Source organism: Bombina bombina, chromosome 6, assembly GCF_027579735.1.
Source record: "Bombina bombina isolate aBomBom1 chromosome 6, aBomBom1.pri, whole genome shotgun sequence".
Lineage (NCBI taxonomy): Eukaryota > Metazoa > Chordata > Amphibia > Anura > Bombinatoridae > Bombina > Bombina bombina.
Window position 1 is genome coordinate 60,394,757 of NC_069504.1, and position 19,946 is coordinate 60,414,702.

At 41.3% G+C, this 19,946-nt stretch overlaps 1 protein-coding gene across 1 annotated transcript in view; it reads right to left on the reverse strand.

Annotated features, from left to right (window-relative positions):
- The window catches only part of SFMBT2 (Scm like with four mbt domains 2), a 393,890-nt gene that overhangs the window by 285,247 nt on the left and 88,697 nt on the right, over window positions 1-19,946 (reverse strand). The window lies entirely within an intron of this gene.

The window sequence follows — 19,946 nt, forward strand, 5'->3', positions numbered from 1 at the left end:
GTGCCAACGGCATGAGCAAATGAACAAATCAATTTCGTCAAACAATCAGTAATTTTTAGTCCATTTCATCCGAAAATGTATTTGACTGCTCGACTTTGATCGTGAATCAAACTACTCTTCGGATCAGCAAAATTAAGAGGAATTTACATTCATCCAAAGCCAAAATGCACTCTCTAAAAGTAAAATAACTTTATGCTTTCCTTATTTATTTTCCCCCTTATACTGTAATATTACTTTGAAAATTGTGGGGTTTTTATTCCCTTGAAATCTGGACAATCAGACGTGGACTCCTTGCCCAGTGTGCTTAGAGGAATGTGGCTGCACCTCACTGACGAGGCCCATAGGAGGCCGAAACGATCGTCTGGGGTTGTCATGTTCCTTGTTCAGAGGAGAATTGCCTGGTATTTCGGGGCTGGACTGACCTTACTTGGCGGGATCAGACTGATATACTTCAGGAAAGTTTTCTTCTGTGAAAAGCACACTGGTCTAAAAGAGGCTGCTTCCGGGTGGTAAATCCCATAGAACAAGCCACTGAGCTGTTGTTCGTTCCTGGTAGAGCGCTTCTCTCTTTGTATGCAAATTATTATGACCCTGGGGAAGTCTCCCTATGGGTGATGGGGGAAACCAGACGTGGACTCCTTGCCCAGTGTGCTTAGAGGAATGTGGCTGCACCTCACTGACGAGGCCCATAGGAGGCCGAAACGATCGTCTGGGGTTGTCATGTTCCTTGTTCAGAGGAGAATTGCCTGGTATTTCGGGGCTGGACTGACCTTACTTGGCGGGATCAGACTGATATACTTCAGGAAAGTTTTCTTCTGTGAAAAGCACACTGGTCTAAAAGAGGCTGCTTCCGGGTGGTAAATCGCCATAGAACAAGCCACTGAGCTGTTGTTCGTTCCTGGTAGAGCGCTTCTCTCTTTGTATGCAAATTATTATGACCCTGGGTAAGTCTCCCTATGGGTGATGGGGGAAACCAGACGTGGACTCCTTGCCCAGTGTGCTTAGAGGAATGTGGCTGCACCTCACTGACGAGGCCCATAGGAGGCCGAAACGATCGTCTGGGGTTGTCATGTTCCTTGTTCAGAGGAGAATTGCCTGGTATTTCAGGGCTGGACTGACCTTACTTGGCGGGATCAGACTGATATACTTCAGGAAAGTTTTCTTCTGTGAAAAGCACACTGGTCTAAAAGAGGCTGCTTCCGGGTGGTAAATCGCCATAGAACAAGCCACTGAGCTGTTGTTCGTTCCTGGTAGAGCGCTTCTCTCTTTGTATGCAAATTATTATGACCCTGGGGAAGTCTCCCTATGGGTGATGGGGGAAACCAGACGTGGACTCCTTGCCCAGTGTGCTTAGAGGAATGTGGCTGCACCTCACTGACGAGGCCCATAGGAGGCCGAAACGATCGTCTGGGGTTGTCATGTTCCTTGTTCAGAGGAGAATTGCCTGGTATTTCGGGGCTGGACTGACCTTACTTGGCGGGATCAGACTGATATACTTCAGGAAAGTTTTCTTCTGTGAAAAGCACACTGGTCTAAAAGAGGCTGCTTCCGGGTGGTAAATCGCCATAGAACAAGCCACTGAGCTGTTGTTCGTTCCTGGTAGAGCGCTTCTCTCTTTGTATGCAAATTATTATGACCCTGGGGAAGTCTCCCTATGGGTGATGGGGGAAACCAGACGTGGACTCCTTGCCCAGTGTGCTTAGAGGAATGTGGCTGCACCTCACTGACGAGGCCCATAGGAGGCCGAAACGATCGTCTGGGGTTGTCATGTTCCTTGTTCAGAGGAGAATTGCCTGGTATTTCGGGGCTGGACTGACCTTACTTGGCGGGATCAGACTGATATACTTCAGGAAAGTTTTCTTCTGTGAAAAGCACACTGGTCTAAAAGAGGCTGCTTCCGGGTGGTAAATCGCCATAGAAAAAGCCACTGAGCTGTTGTTCGTTCCTGGTAGAGCGCTTCTCTCTTTGTATGCAAATTATTATGACCCTGGGGAAGTCTCCCTATGGGTGATGGGGGAAACCAGACGTGGACTCCTTGCCCAGTGTGCTTAGAGGAATGTGGCTGCACCTCACTGACGAGGCCCATAGGAGGCCGAAACGATCGTCTGGGGTTGTCATGTTCCTTGTTCAGAGGAGAATTGCCTGGTATTTCGGGGCTGGACTGACCTTACTTGGCGGGATCAGACTGATATACTTCAGGAAAGTTTTCTTCTGTGAAAAGCACACTGGTCTAAAAGAGGCTGCTTCCGGGTGGTAAATCGCCATAGAACAAGCCACTGAGCTGTTGTTCGTTCCTGGTAGAGCGCTTCTCTCTTTGTATGCAAATTATTATGACCCTGGGGAAGTCTCCCTATGGGTGATGGGGGAAACCAGACGTGGACTCCTTGCCCAGTGTGCTTAGAGGAATGTGGCTGCACCTCACTGACGAGGCCCATAGGAGGCCGAAACGATCGTCTGGGGTTGTCATGTTCCTTGTTCAGAGGAGAATTGCCTGGTATTTCGGGGCTGGACTGACCTTACTTGGCGGGATCAGACTGATATACTTCAGGAAAGTTTTCTTCTGTGAAAAGCACACTGGTCTAAAAGAGGCTGCTTCCGGGTGGTAAATCGCCATAGAACAAGCCACTGAGCTGTTGTTCGTTCCTGGTAGAGCGCTTCTCTCTTTGTATGCAAATTATTATGACCCTGGGGAAGTCTCCCTATGGGTGATGGGGGAAACCAGACGTGGACTCCTTGCCCAGTGTGCTTAGAGGAATGTGGCTGCACCTCACTGACGAGGCCCATAGGAGGCCGAAACGATCGTCTGGGGTTGTCATGTCCCTTGTTCAGAGGAGAATTGCCTGGTATTTCGGGGCTGGACTGACCTTACTTGGCGGGATCAGACTGATATACTTCAGGAAAGTTTTCTTCTGTGAAAAGCACACTGGTCTAAAAGAGGCTGCTTCCGGGTGGTAAATCGCCATAGAACAAGCCACTGAGCTGTTGTTCGTTCCTGGTAGAGCGCTTCTCTCTTTGTATGCAAATTATTATGACCCTGGGGAAGTATCCCTATGGGTGATGGGGGAAACCAGACGTGGACTCCTTGCCCAGTGTGCTTAGAGGAATGTGGCTGCACCTCACTGACGAGGCCCATAGGAGGCCGAAACGATCGTCTGGGGTTGTCATGTTCCTTGTTCAGAGGAGAATTGCCTGGTATTTCGGGGCTGGACTGACCTTACTTGGCGGGATCAGACTGATATACTTCAGGAAAGTTTTATTCTGTGAAAAGCACACTGGTCTAAAAGAGGCTGCTTCCGGGTGGTAAATCGCCATAGAACAAGCCACTGAGCTGTTGTTCGTTCCTGGTAGAGCGCTTCTCTCTTTGTATGCAAATTATTATGACCCTGGGGAAGTCTCCCTATGGGTGATGGGGGAAACCAGACGTGGACTCCTTGCCCAGTGTGCTTAGAGGAATGTGGCTGCACCTCACTGACGAGGCCCATAGGAGGCCGAAACGATCGTCTGGGGTTGTCATGTTCCTTGTTCAGAGGAGAATTGCCTGGTATTTCGGGGCTGGACTGACCTTACTTGGCGGGATCAGACTGATATACTTCAGGAAAGTTTTCTTCTGTGAAAAGCACACTGGTCTAAAAGAGGCTGCTTCCGGGTGGTAAATCGCTATAGAACAAGCCACTGAGCTGTTGTTCGTTCCTGGTAGAGCGCTTCTCTCTTTGTATGCAAATTATTATGACCCTGGGGAAGTCTCCCTATGGGTGATGGGGGAAACCAGACGTGGACTCCTTGCCCAGTGTGCTTAGAGGAATGTGGCTGCACCTCACTGACGAGGCCCATAGGAGGCCGAAACGATCGTCTGGGGTTGTCATGTTCCTTGTTCAGAGGAGAATTGCCTGGTATTTCGGGGCTGGACTGACCTTACTTGGCGGGATCAGACTGATATACTTCAGGAAAGTTTTCTTCTGTGAAAAGCACACTGGTCTAAAAGAGGCTGCTTCCGGGTGGTAAATCGCCATAGAACAAGCCACTGAGCTGTTGTTCGTTCCTGGTAGAGCGCTTCTCTCTTTGTATGCAAATTATTATGACCCTGGGGAAGTCTCCCTATGGGTGATGGGGGAAACCAGACGTGGACTCCTTGCCCAGTGTGCTTAGAGGAATGTGGCTGCACCTCACTGACGAGGCCCATAGGAGGCCGAAACGATCGTCTGGGGTTGTCATGTTCCTTGTTCAGAGGAGAATTGCCTGGTATTTCGGGGCTGGACTGACCTTACTTGGCGGGATCAGACTGATATACTTCAGGAAAGTTTTCTTCTGTGAAAAGCACACTGGTCTAAAAGAGGCTGCTTCCGGGTGGTAAATCGCCATAGAACAAGCCACTGAGCTGTTGTTCGTTCCTGGTAGAGCGCTTCTCTCTTTGTATGCAAATTATTATGACCCTGGGGAAGTCTCCCTATGGGTGATGGGGGAAACCAGACGTGGACTCCTTGCCCAGTGTGCTTAGAGGAATGTGGCTGCACCTCACTGACGAGGCCCATAGGAGGCCGAAACGATCGTCTGGGGTTGTCATGTTCCTTGTTCAGAGGAGAATTGCCTGGTATTTCGGAGCTGGACTGACCTTACTTGGCGGGATCAGACTGATATACTTCAGGAAAGTTTTCTTCTGTGAAAAGCACACTGGTCTAAAAGAGGCTGCTTCCGGGTGGTAAATCGCCATAGAACAAGCCACTGAGCTGTTGTTCGTTCCTGGTAGAGCGCTTCTCTCTTTGTATGCAAATTATTATGACCCTGGGGAAGTCTCCCTATGGGTGATGGGGGAAACCAGACGTGGACTCCTTGCCCAGTGTGCTTAGAGGAATGTGGCTGCACCTCACTGACAAGGCCCATAGGAGGCCGAAACGATCGTCTGGGGTTGTCATGTTCCTTGTTCAGAGGAGAATTGCCTGGTATTTCGGGGCTGGACTGACCTTACTTGGCGGGATCAGACTGATATACTTCAGGAAAGTTTTCTTCTGTGAAAAGCACACTGGTCTAAAAGAGGCTGCTTCCGGGTGGTAAATCGCCATAGAAAAAGCCACTGAGCTGTTGTTCGTTCCTGGTAGAGCGCTTCTCTCTTTGTATGCAAATTATTATGACCCTGGGGAAGTCTCCCTATGGGTGATGGGGGAAACCAGACGTGGACTCCTTGCCCAGTGTGCTTAGAGGAATGTGGCTGCACCTCACTGACGAGGCCCATAGGAGGCCGAAACGATCGTCTGGGGTTGTCATGTTCCTTGTTCAGAGGAGAATTGCCTGGTATTTTGGGGCTGGACTGACCTTACTTGGCGGGATCAGACTGATATACTTCAGGAAAGTTTTATTCTGTGAAAAGCACACTGGTCTAAAAGAGGCTGCTTCCGGGTGGTAAATCGCCATAGAACAAGCCACTGAGCTGTTGTTCGTTCCTGGTAGAGCGCTTCTCTCTTTGTATGCAGATTCTAGACTTCCCAAGCCATTTTTTGTCTTATCATTATTCAAGCTCAATTATATCTGTACCTAACTTGCCTCAGCAGAGGAGATAAAAAAAAGGGTACTGCAAAACAACGCAAATTTTGCTATCACCACTACAGGAAAAAAACAACAGATAGGCTCCTTGGGAGCAGTTGACCTTTGAAAGCCAATTGCAGCAAGTAAGTTAATGTATTCAGAAAATGTTCACACTGTACTGGTATTACTTTATGAGTAAAGTTCTAATTATAAGACGTTTCATGTCCATGGGTGTACAAACCAGCACTAGTTATCAGCAAGTGAGTCAAGACCAGAATATTTTTTATTACAGTCTGGCATTACAGTGGGTGTACCAACCAACCCAGGTTATTAGCATTTGTAGAGTTTATGGAAATTCCTTACTCTTCAAATACTTTTGTCAGATTTGTAATGTTTTGTTTCGTGGTCGAGATAAGCCCAGGTACTCATAGGTATCAGTACTATTGTCCATGCTGTAGAGAGTATAGGCTATTCTCTGATATTGATAAATCACAGTATCATTTATGTTTAACAAACATATACATGAGAATCTGACTCATAAAAGAAAAAAAATAGATTTCATTTGTCATTAAAGGGACATTGTACACTAGATTTTTCTTTGCAAAAATCTTTTGTTGATGATCCATTTATATAGCCTATCTGGGAGTATTTTTTGTAACCAATGTATAGTTTTGCTTATTTTTAAATAACATTGTGCTGATTTTCCGACTGTATAATGGGTCTTTTCATTTGCGGGGATGGGGGGAGTGTCTGCTCATCCTGACTTTTCCAGCCCCTTTAACTAGGTGTCCCAGACTAACCATGTCTACAGTACTAATCTGGGAGCTTCTAAGGAAGTTTTTAAAAGGTTTTATACTGGATTTTTATATTAGAATCTGTGCATATTCTTCTTTATAATTGTGTCCATTGCATGCAGTTATATGAAAATTGGTGCATACTGTCCCTTTAAGAGCAGGACAACACTACGCATTTATGAAAATGTTCGTAGGGCTCAGGCTAAACCTCAACGTCATTGTTATGCCAATGCACAGCTACTGAGCTGTCTTTTTTTTAAATCTTAGGCAAAACAATCATTCAAACCCAAAACGCGAGAAAAACACTAAGAATGTCAACATCTAATTTGTCTGCCTAAAATAGCTACATAATTGTAGAGGCGCACACAGCCCTATTAATATTTAAATCTGCAAATTCCTATGAGAATTTTCCAGAAAGTTGTTGTAGATCACAGCACATTTTCTTGGTTCCGTTTTATTGTTTTTTTTTAATTTATTATTTTATTATTATTATTCACGGCAATACAATTTAATTTAATCAAACCACCCCCATGTTTATTGTGAAAGGAACTGAAACAATTATCCAATTCAGCTAGATTTCTCTAGGGCTCTGCAAACCAGGAAAATTATTTGCAGTGAATTGAGGTTTTTTTGTGGTTCACAACAAAGGCAGAGAGCCTTTATTTTAATTTATTTGTCATGGATTCTATTGCAATGCTATTTCCTTTTTTATGATGTTAAGATTTCAACTTTACTGAACCTAACTTACTATAAAGAGCAATAGCGCAGGGTGCATTATCTTGTGTTCGCTCTTGTGCAACAAATAAAGCACAATCTGGTATTACAAGTATAGGGTTAAAAATGTGGCCAAAACGTTTTTAGCACAACCTATATTTTTCATGACTGATGCTCACTGTGCTCATATTAAAGGGACATGAAACTCAATTTTGTTCTTACCATATTTAGATAGAGCTTGTGATTTTAAATAATTTTCCAGTTTACTTCTATTATCTCATTTGTTTTGTTCTATTAATATTCTTTGTTGAAAAGGATACCTAGGTATTCTCAGGAGCTGCTGATTGGTGGCTGCACATTTATGCTTTATGTTATTGGCTCACCCTGTGTGTTAACTAGCTCCCAGTAGTGCACTGCTGCTTCTTCAACACAGGATGCCAATAGAATGAAGCAAATTAGACAACAGAAGTAAATTGGAAAGTTGTTTAAAAGTGTATTCTCTATCAGAATCATGAAAGAAAAATGTTGGGTTTCATGTCCCTTTAAATGGCGGGTTAAAGGGACAATAAAATCAAATTCTTTCTTTCAAGATTTAGAAAGAGCAAGCAATTTTAAACACCTTTCTAATTTATTTCTATTATCTAATTTGCATAATTCTCTTGATATTCTTTGCGGAAAAGCATATCTAGATAGGCTCAGAAGCTGCTGATTGGTGGCTGCACACAGATGCCTCGTGTGATTGGCTCACCCATGTGCATTGCTATTTGTTAAACAAAGGACATCTAAAGAATAAAGAAAATTAGATAATGAAAGTAAATTGGAATGTTGTTTAAAATCGTATTCTCTATCTGAATAATGAAAGAATTTTTGGGGGGTTTAATGCCCCTTTAAGTGTTGCACTCATGATCAATCAAAAATAGCACTTTAAGATTTAGCCCTTTATGAGGCCGATGTTTTCTGCTTAAAGGGACCGTAAAGTTAAAAATGAATCTTTCACAGATCAGACAGGACATGCAGTTTTAAACAACTTTCCAATTTACTTTTATTATCTTATTTGCTTTGTTCTCTTGGTATCCTTTGTTAAAAAGCATACATAGGTAGGCTCAGAAGCAGCAATGCACTACTGAGATCTAGCTGCTGATTGGTAGATACACATATGTGCTTCCTGACATTGGCTCACCTGATGTGTTCAGCTAGTAGTCCTTAAATAAATAAAAAACTAAACAAAAGACTAAAGCAAATGTAATGACAGAATACATTTTAAAGCTGTTCAAAATATTTCTGAATCACGAAAGAACAATTTGGGGGTTCATGCCCCTTTAAGCTTCACTGAAATAGTGTAGCACAGAATTAAATGAAGAACTGAAGAAATGAGGCTAAGGGGCCGATTTATCAACAGTTGGACGGACATGATCCGCTGTAGCGGATCATGTCCGTCCGGCATCGCTGAATGCCGACAGCGTATGCTGTCCGCATTTATCATTGCACAAGCAGTTAGGGTGAACTGCTTGTGCAATGCCGCCCCCTGCAGATTCACGGCCAATCGGCCACTAGCAGGGGGTGTCAATCAACATGATTGGGCTGATTGATGTCTGCAGCCTCGGCAGACTACTTAAGGAGCAGCGGTCTTAAGGCCGCTGCTTCTTAACTGCTGTTTCCCGCAAGCCTGAAGGCATACGCGGAAACAGGGGGATCAGGGGCCATTCGGCCCTTGTTAAATCGGCCCCATAGAGTTATTATTATCTGACATGAACTAACACACAATGGTGCTAACATATCTGCTCGCTACTTGTAATGTGGGTCTATGTGTTTAACCACCACAAAGGGACTACGCACAGATAAAACTCTGCTCAGGAAGTATTGCAGCTCCATGACCAGGGTAGACCTGTAGGGAACCTGAGCAAAATAATGGTGGGCAAAAAGGGGCCGATCACAGTTGGAGGAGGCATATGGGGAGCAGTCACGGCTTTTAAGAACAAAGTTGTGATACTGCAGAGCACACCATTTGAAAACTTAGTGTGGGGTATCCTAGTTCATTAGAAACCACAGTTTTGAATTGTTTTTCAAGTGGCTTCACATATAATAAAATCTGCTAGTAATTTACATTGATTTTCTGGGGGATGTTTTCCAGTCCATCCAACAATACTTTTCTAGCATCTTTTCACACATTATTCTATTATATTTTTAGAATATATATTTATTTCAAAATCCTTAAAGGGACAGGAAACCCCAAAATTTTATTTCATGATTTGGATAATACAAACAATTTTAAACAACCTTTCAATTTACTTTTGTTATCAAATTTAGCTTGCACTAGTGGCAACTACATAAACACATCGAGCTAGCCAATCACAAGAGACAAATGTGTGCAGAATCCAATTAGCAGCTATCTCCCTTTAGTGTAGGGTATGTGCATATTCTTTTTCAGCAAGGGATGCAAAGAGAACAAAGCACATTTGAATATAGAAGCAAATTTAAAAGTGCCTTAAAATGGCATGCTCTATCTGAACCATGCAAGTTTAATTTAGACTTCCTATACCTTTAAACACATTCTGAGAAATATGGCTGCAATATTTAACTACTTGTGCTCCCAAAAAGGCTTGCAATGCTAACCTACAGACTGTTAAAGAGGACTACAATGCTAACCTACAGACTGTTAAAGAGGACTGCAATGCTAACCTACAGACTGTTAAAGAGGACTACAATGCTAACCTACAGACTGTTAAAGAGGGCTACAATGCTAACCTACAGACTGTTAAAGAGGGCTACAATGCTAACTTACAGACTGTTAAAGAGGGCTACAATGCTAACCTACAGACTGTTAAAGAGGGCTACAATGCTAACCTACAGACTGTTAAAGAGGGCTACAATGCTAACCTACAGACTGTTAAAGAGGGCTACAATGCTAACCTACAGACTGTTAAAGAGGGCTACAATGCTAACCTACAGACTGTTAAAGAGGGCTACAATGCTAACTTACAGACTGTTAAAGAGGGCTACAATACTAACCTACAGACTGTTAAAGAGGACTACAATGCTAACCTACAGACTGTTAAAGAGGGCTACAATGCTAACCTACAGACTGTTAAAGAGGGCTACAATGCTAACCTACAGACTGTTAAAGAGGGCTACAATGCTAACCTACAGACTGTTAAAGAGGGCTACAATGCTAACCTACAGACTGTTAAAGAGGGTTACAATGCTAACCTACAGACTGTTAAAGAGGACTGCAATGCTAACCTACAGACTGTTAAAGAGGGCTACAATGCTAACCAAAAGACTGTTAAAGAGGGCTACAATGCTAACCAAAAGACTGTTAAAGAGGGCTACAATGCTAACCAAAAGACTGTTAAAGAGAGCTACAATGATAACCTACAGACTGGTAAATAGGGCTACAATGCTAACCTACAGACTGTTAAAGAGGGCTACAATGCTAACCTACAGACTGTTAAAGAGGGCTACAATGCTAACCTACAGACTGTTAAAGAGGGCTACAATGCTAACTTACAGACTGTTAAAGAGGGCTACAATGCTAACCTACAGACTGTTAAAGAGGGCTACAATGCTAACTTACAGACTGTTAAAGAGGGCTACAATGCTAACCTACAGACTGTTAAAGAGGGCTACAATGCTAACCTACAGACTGTTAAAGAGGGCTACAATGCTAACCTACAGACTGTTAAAGAGGGCTACAATACTAACCTACAGACTGTTAAAGAGGGTTACAATGCTAACCAAAAGACTGTTAAAGAGGGCTACAATGCTAACCTACAGACTGTTAAAGAGGGCTACAATACTAACCTACAGACTGTTAAAGAGGGCTACAATGCTAACCAAAAGACTGTTAAAGAGGGCTACAATACTAACCTACAGACTGTTAAAGAGGGCTACAATGCTAACCTACAGACTGTTAAAGAGGGCTACAATGCTAACCAAAAGACTGTTAAAGAGGGCTACAATACTAACCTACAGACTGTTAAAGAGGGCTACAATGCTAACCTACAGACTGTTAAAGAGGGCTACAATGCTAACCTACAGACTGTTAAAGAGGGCTACAATGCTAACCTACAGACTGTTAAAGAGGATTACAATGCTAACCTACAGACTGTTAAAGAGGGCTACAATGCTAACCTACAGACTGTTAAAGAGGGCTACAATGCTAACCTACAGACTGTTAAAGAGGGCTACAATACTAACCTACAGACTGTTAAAGAGGGCTACAATGCTAACCTACAGACTGTTAAAGAGGATTACAATGCTAACCTACAGACTGTTAAAGAGGGCTACAATGCTAACCTACAGACTGTTAAAGAGGGCTACAATGCTTACCTACAGACTGTTAAAGAGGGCTACAATATTAACCTACAGACTGTTAAAGAGGGCTAAAATGCTAACCTACAGACTGTTAAAGAGGGCTACAATATTAACCTACAGACTGGTAAAGAGGGCTACAATGCTAACCTACAGACTGTTAAAGAGGGCTACAATGCTAACCTACAGACTGTTAAAGAGGGCTACAATGCTAACCTACAGACTATTAAAGAGGGCTACAATACAAACCTACAGACTGTTAAAGAGGGCTACAATGCTAACTTACAGACTGTTAAAGAGGGCTACAATGCTAACCTACAGACAGTTAAAGAGGGCTACAATGCTAACTTACAGACTGTTAAAGAGGGCTACAATGCTAACCTACAGACTGTTAAAGAGAGCTACAATGCTAACCTACAGACTGTTAAAGAGGGCTACAATGCTAACTTACAGACTGTTAAAGAGGGCTACAATGCTAACCTACAGACTGTTAAAGAGGGCTACAATGCTAACCTACAGACTGTTAAAGAGGGCTACAATGCTAACCTACAGACTGTTAAAGAGGGCTACAATGCTAACCTACAGACTGTTAAAGAGGGCTACAATGCTAACCTACAGACTGTTAAAGAGGGCTACAATGCTAACTTACAGACTGTTAAAGAGGGCTACAATGCTAACCTACAGACTGTTAAAGAGGGCTACAATGCTAACCTACAGACTGTTAAAGAGGGCTACAATGCTAACCTACAGACTGTTAAAGAGGGCTACAATGCTAACCTACAGACTGTTAAAGAGGGCTACAATGCTAACTTACAGACTGTTAAAGAGGGCTACAATGCTAACCTACAGACTGTTAAAGAGGGCTACAATGCTAACCTACAGACTGTTAAAGAGGGCTACAATGCTAACCTACAGACTGTTAAAGAGGGCTACAATGCTAACCTACAGACTGTTAAAGAGGGCTACAATGCTAACCTACAGACTGTTAAAGAGGGCTACAATGCTAACCTACAGACTGTTAAAGAGGGCTACAATGCTAACCTACAGACTGTTAAAGAGGGCTACAATGCTAACCTACAGACTGTTAAAGAGGGCTACAATGCTAACCTACAGACTATTAAAGCGTTCTACAATGCTAACCTACAGACTGTGACAGAGAATAAATAGTGGAAAAAACAACTATAAAAGTGTATACAGATTAGCACTCCTCACCATAGGTTCCACAAATATCTGATTTGCTTCTAAGTAGAGAGCAAAGCAGATAATAAAATGACCTGTACTTGTACACATATACTATATTGCAACAAGTGAAGTCCCTGTCAAATAGGAACGCACGGCGGATAAAAAAACAAACTTTATTAAGTACATTATAAATAAGTAAACTTTTAAAAACTAAATGACCAGAAACAAAATTTGTGCCACCAAGACAGTAAGGTTAAGGGAATATATAATGCAATTGTTACAGGGTAGTAAAATAACAAACTACCCACCTATTTCACATACGGGTTCTGCTATTGTCTCAGGAAAGGAACTAGAGTAGGCATAAAAGGACCTTATATATCTAGTAACAATATATATATAGGTGATATAGTATATGTTATAGAGGTTCCTGCAGTTGAAATGTGCTAACTTTAAATTCCAAATAAATATGTGGACGGTAGAGAGTCAGTTATTTGTCAATATATTCAGCATATACGTAGCTGACTCATCAGCCAACAATGGAACATAATATTGTTGTTCCAGAAGTTTATACAAAAGAATTAAAGCTACTGTAGTGTTCCACATACATATATAGATGACAGTGAGTCAGTTAATTAGTTACTCCTCAATGTATCTGTTAAAGAGGGCTACAATGCTAAACTACAGACTGTTAAAGAGGGCTGCAATCTTTAGCCCCTTGGGATTTCATAGAGGGCTACAATGTTAACACTTGGTTGCTAAAGAAGACTAAGTGGTCGATTTATCAAAGGCTTTGCAAACCTTTCGACCCCCTACGACTGCTTGTTCTCACAAGAGAACCTGCACGTCGTATTTAACAAGCAGCAGTCATCATACTGCTGCTTTCCTAACCTTTCACCACCTCTAAGGTGGCAAATTTCAATCTCCCCGGTCTCGTCTGACCAGGGAGATTGACAGCTCCTGCCTCTGCATGATTGGCTGTGCACGGGCAAGGGGCGGCATTGCACGCGAGTGCAAAATAGCGCTCGTGTGCAATGCTGAATTCCACATGGGGAATTCCGCCCGCAGAGGTGAGCTGCGGCAGACAGGGGCGCTTATGCACGCCCCTGTCCACCGCAGATTGATAAACCGACCTCTAAGATGTAGCTTATGGGTTTAACTCAGTATATACTGTACTTCTCTAGGGACAAGTTGCAACTTATGATAGCATTGCTAAAATATGTTATCTAATACTATAATACCCATGTACAAATGTGCAGAATATTTCATATCCAGTATTAGCTGCACACATCAAGAACCGTATATTCATTCACCACTTCTGACAGGTGCTACATATGAGAAAATGACGTGAAAAAGGATATACAGTGTTGTATGATACAGAGTTATAACTGGGAATTTGATACACAGGGATTCGAATTACAAAAGGAATATTCTAGATATTATCGAATAAAAAAGGAATATCAACCTAACAGTGCACTAACACCAGCTATAGAGATACAATTCTTATAATATTAGTTGTATTAAAGGGGAGATTAAAAAGATTTTTTCATTATAACATAAAAAGAAGTGAGAATTAGTATACAGTTATATCAATTTAAACAGTATGGTTATTGGGGCTTTTGATAAATTGCACTATTGCTTGCGCATAACCCATTTCCAATTGATCTCTTTTATTGTTTTTTTCTTTAATGAGACGTAAAATGAAATGACACAGATACTAATGTGGAAAGAGTTGAAATTTAGAAAGGAATACATTTCAAATGATGTGTTTGGAGAACGTATATAGTTGCATTAAAATAATGGGTGAATAATTTGTGAGGTTAACGTATATACATATATACATTTTCACTAAATGATGTTTATTATAGGAGTTTGGATTGGTGCACTTCATTATTGTTTTTATCCAATTAAATTGTTTTACTACCTATAAGAAGTTGGTATCCGGTTATATAATTCAGCTAAGACTACAGGGAAAGCCGAATCAGCTGATATCACGGGTTTGCACTACTACATGTTGTTTGTACCCCCTGATGTATTAACATTTTAATATTTAAGAATAAAGTTGAAGTTTTACCAAAATTCAGTTTGTACCTGGTGCTCCTTGCTTTGAACAGTCAAATCAAGCTAGATAAACTTTCCTGTGGAGATCACAGCCTCCTTGTAGGAAGTTATGGCCCCATTTATTAATGGCTAGACGGGTAAGGTTCGCTATTGCAGTATTATTTATATATATTTCCAATCGCATGCAAGCATCAATAATCCCAATCGGTTAGGGATTACAATATTTAATTCTGCCTGATTTTAGCCTAAAACGCTGGGGCCAAAAGCTGCTTTTGCAGATTGATAAATGGGGCCCTTAATCATTGCATTGTAAAATAATTGTGTATATAAAATAAATGGCCTATGAGCATTAAACTGTCTTTATGTTAGCAATATTTCAAATTTTTTGCAGTCCATGGATATACCCTTTAAAACAGTTTATATAGTATGTTTATCTTATCTCCTTTGCAGTAACCAAATATAAATGAGCTCCTACACTGATTAAAATCAACAAAGGAAATTCCAGCACTCAAAAGAGGTAATGCACGTCACCCCAGGGTCACTACCCAGGACCCCAAACAGTATGAATAACAGGCAGCAGGGGTGACAGCAAATAACATTTATTCAAAAGTTATATAGACAAAAATAAGGCAACGTTTCGGGAGGTTATCCCTTAATCATGCCACCATGGCATGATTAAGGGATAACCTCCCGAAACGTTGCCTTATTTTTGTCTATATAACTTTTGAATAAATGTTATTTGCTGTCACCCCTGCTGCCTGATACTCCTACACTGATTACACAATCACTTTGTAGAATGTTTCAGGGTTAACCTTCTGCGTTCTAAAGACTGCAATACAGTTTCTCTGTAGGCAGCGGAAAAAAATTATTTTCAGGGTTAAATTAGAGGGAAAATGTGAAGGAAAAAATAATGAAAGCCCATTATAATAAACTTCAATTCTAATTTCAAGTTTAATAGCACTTTGGGGGGTAGTTATCAAGCCGTCTACTTTTCTGACTTCGCCGGCCCAATACGCCCGCCTAAGCTCGCCTACCTTCGCCGCCGCGGACCTTGAATACGTTCGCCTAAGTTATCAAAAAAAGCTGTCAAAAAGCCGTAGGGCGATGAGCAGCGGACTGTGAGAGTTATCACTCATCCGATCTCGCTGCCCTTCGGCTTTTTCCCAGCTTTATTGCTAGCCTGTCACTAAGCACCCACACTAAACTACACTGTTCTATCCCTATACCGGCGCCCCCGGAGCCCCCCGCAACTCAATAAAGTTACTAACCCCTAAACCGCCGCTCCTAGACCCTGCCGCAACTCTTATAAATGTATTAACCCCTAAACCGCCGCTCCCGGACACCGCTGCCACCTACATTATACCTAGTAACCCCTATCCTGCCCCCCCCTACACCGTCGCCCTCTATAATAAAGTTATTAACCCCTATCCTGCTGATCCCGCACCTCTCCGCAACTAAATAAATAGTTTAACCCCTAAACCGCCGCTCCCTGAACCCGCCGCAACCTATATTAAACCTATTAACCCCTATCCTGCCCCCCCTACACCGTCGTCACCTATAATAAATTTATTAACCCCTATACGGCCCCCCACTACACCGCCGCCACTGTAATAAAATTATTAACCCCTAAACCTAAGTCTAACCCTAACGCCCCCCTAACTTAAATATTAATTAAATAAATCTAAATAATATTTCTATTATTAACTAAATTAATCATATTTAAAACTAAATACTTACCTTTAAAATAAACCCTAATATAGCTACAATATAAATAATAATTATATTCTAGCTATCTTAGGATTTATTTTTATTTTACAGGCATCTTTCAATTTATTTTAACTAGGTACAATAGCTATTAAATAGTTATTAACTATTTAATAGCTTACCTAGCTAAAATAAACTGAAATTTACCTGTAAAATAAATCCTAACCTAAGTTATAATTACACCTAACACTACACTATACTTTAATAAATTATTCCTATTTAAAACTAAATACCTGTAAAATAAACCCTAATATAGCTACAATATAAATTATAATTATATTGTAGCTATCTTAGGATTTATATTTATTTTACAGGTAACTTTGTATTTCTTTTAGCTAGTTAGAATAGTTATTAAATAGTTATTAACTATTTAATAACTACCTAGCTAAAAGAAATACAAAATTACCTGTAAAATAAATTCTAACCTAAGTTACAATTAAACCTAATACTACACTATCATTAAATTAATTAAATAAACTACATACAAATAACTACAATTAAATACAATTACATAAACTAACTAAAGTACAAAAAATAAAAAAAGCTAAGTTACAAAAAATAAAAAAATAAGTTACATTTTAAAAATATTACAACAATTTTAAGCTACTTACACCTAATCTAAGCCCCCTAATAAAATAACAAACCCCCCCAAAATAAAAAAATGTCCTACCCTATTCTAAATTAAATAAAGTTCAAAGCTCTTTTACCTTACCAGCCCTTAAAAGGGCCATTTGTGGGGGCATGCCCCAAAAAGTTCAGCTCTTTTGCCTGTAAAAGAAAAATACAACCCCCCCAACATTAAAACCCACCACCCACATACCCCTAATCTAACCCAAACCCCCTTACAAAAACCTAACACTAATCCCCTGAAGATCATCCTACCTTGAGTCGTCTTCACTCAGCCGAGCAGCGATGGAACCGAAGTGGACATCCGGAGCGGAAGAAGTTAATCTTCCAAGCGGCGCTGAAGACATCTTCCATCCGATGAAGTCATCATCCAGGCGGTGCTGAAGAAGTCTTCGATCCGGGCGATGTCATCTTCCAAGAGGCGCTGAATAGGTCTTCTATCCGGGCGATGTCATCTTCCAAGCCGGGTCTTGAATCTTCCTTCCGCCGACGCGGAACCTCCTTCTTCACCGACGGACTACGACGAATGAAGGCTCCTTTAAGGGACGTCATCCAAGATGGCGTCCCCTCAATTCCGATTGGCTAATAGGATTCTATCAGCCAATCGGAATTAAGATAGGAAAAATCTGATTGGCTGATGGAATCAGATTGAGCTCACATTCTATTGGCTGTTCCGATCAGCCAATAGAATGCGAGCTCAATCTGATTGGCTGATTCCATCAGCCAATCAGATTTTTCCTACCTTAATTCGGATTGGCTGATAGAATCCTATCAGCCAATCGGAATTGAGGGGACGCCATCTTGGATGACGTCCCTTAAAGGAGCCTTCATTCGTCGTAGTCCGTCGGTGAAGAAGGAGGTTCCGCGTCGGCGGAAGGAAGATTCAAGACCCGGCTTGGAAGATGACATCGCCCGGATAGAAGACCTCTTCAGCGCCTCTTGGAAGATGACATCGCCCGGATGGAAGATTTCTTCAGCGCCGCCTGGATGATGACTTCATCAGATGGAAGATGTCTTCAGCGCCGCTTGGAGGATTAACTTCTTCCGCTCCGGATGTCCACTTCGGTTCCATCGCTGCTCGGCTGAGTGAAGACGACTAAAGGTAGGATGATCTTCAGGGGATTAGTGTTAGGTTTTTGTAAGGGGGGTTTGGGTTAGATTAGGGGTATGTGGGTGGTGGGTTATAATGTTGGGGGGGGTTGTATTTTTCTTTTACAGGCAAAAGAGCTGAACTTTTTGGGGCATGCCCCCACAAATGGCTTTGAACGTTATTTAATTTAGAATAGGGTAGGGCATTTTTTATTTTGGGGGGGTTTGTTATTTTATTAGGGGGCTTAGATTAGGTGTAAGTAGCTTAAAATTGTTGTAATATTTTTACAATGTTTGTAACTTATTTTTTTATTTTTTGTAACTTAGCTTTTTTTATTTTTTGTACTTTAGTTAGTTTATGTAATTGTATTTAATTGTAGTTATTTGTAGGTAGTTTATTTAATTAATTTAATGATAGTGTAGTATTAGGTTTAATTGTAACTTAGGTTAGGATTTATTTTACAGGTAATTTTGTATTTCTTTTAGCTAGGTAGTTATTAAATAGTTAATAACTATTTAATAACTATTCTACCTAGCTAAAATAAATACAAAGTTACCTGTAAAATAAATATAAATCCTAAGATAGCTAGAATATAATTATTATTTATATTGTAGCTATATTAGGGTTTATTTTACAGGTAAGTATTTAGTTTTAAATAGGAATAATTTATTAAAGTATAGTGTAGTGCTAGGTGTAATTATAACTTAGGTTAGGATTTATTTTACAGGTAAATTTCAGTTTATTTTAGCTAGGTAAGCTATTAAATAGTTAATAACTATTTAATAGCTATTGTACCTAGTTAAAATAAATTGAAAGGTACCTGTAAAATAAAAATAAATCCTAAGATAGCTAGAATATAATTATTATTTATATTGTAGCTATATTAGGGTTTATTTTAAAGGTAAGTATTTAGTTTTAAATAGGATTAATTTAGTTCATAATAAAAATATTATTTAGATTTATTTAATTAATATTTAAGTTAGGGGGGCGTTAGGGTTAGGGTTAGACTTAGGTTTAGGGGTTAATAATTTGATTGCAGTGGCGGCGGCGTAGTGGGGGGCAGGATAGGGGTTAATACATTTATTATAGGTGGCGACGGTGTAGGGGGGGCAGATTAGGGGTTAATACATTTATTATAGGTGGCGACGGTGTAGGGGGGGCAGATTAGGGGTTAATAAATTTATTATAGGTGGCGACGGTGTAGGGGGGCAGATTAGGGGTTAATACATTTATTATAGGTGGCGACGGTGTAGGGGGGGCAGATTAGGGGTTAATAAATTTATTATAGGTGGCGACGGTGTAGGGGGGGCAGATTAGGGGTTAATACATTTAATATAGGTGGCGACGGTGTAGGGGGGCAGGATAGGGGTTAATACATTTAATATAGGTTGCGGCGGGTTCAGGGAGCGGCGGTTTAGGGGTTAATACATTTATTATAGTTGCGGTGGGCTCCGGGAGCGGCGGTTTAGGGGTTAATATGTATAGAGTAGCTTGCGGTGGGCTCCAGGAGCGGCGGTTTAGGGGCTAATAACTTTATTTAGTTGCGGCGGTGTAGGGTGGACAGATTAGGGGTGTTTAGACTCGGGGTACATGTTAGGGTGTTAGGTGCAGACATCTCCCATAGGAATCAATGGGATGTCTGTCAGCAGCGAACTTGTACTTTCGCTATGGTCAGACTCCCATTGATTCCTATGGGATCCGCCGCCAGGGGTGGCGGTTTGAAAACCAGGTACGCTGGGCCGTAAAAGTGCCGAGCGTACCTGCTAGTCATTTGATAAACATCTGGAGTGACGTAAGAATCGATCTGTGTCGGACTGAGTCCGGCGGATCGAAGCTTACGTCACAAAATTCTACTTTTGCCGGTCTCTAGCCTTTGATAACTAAGGCGA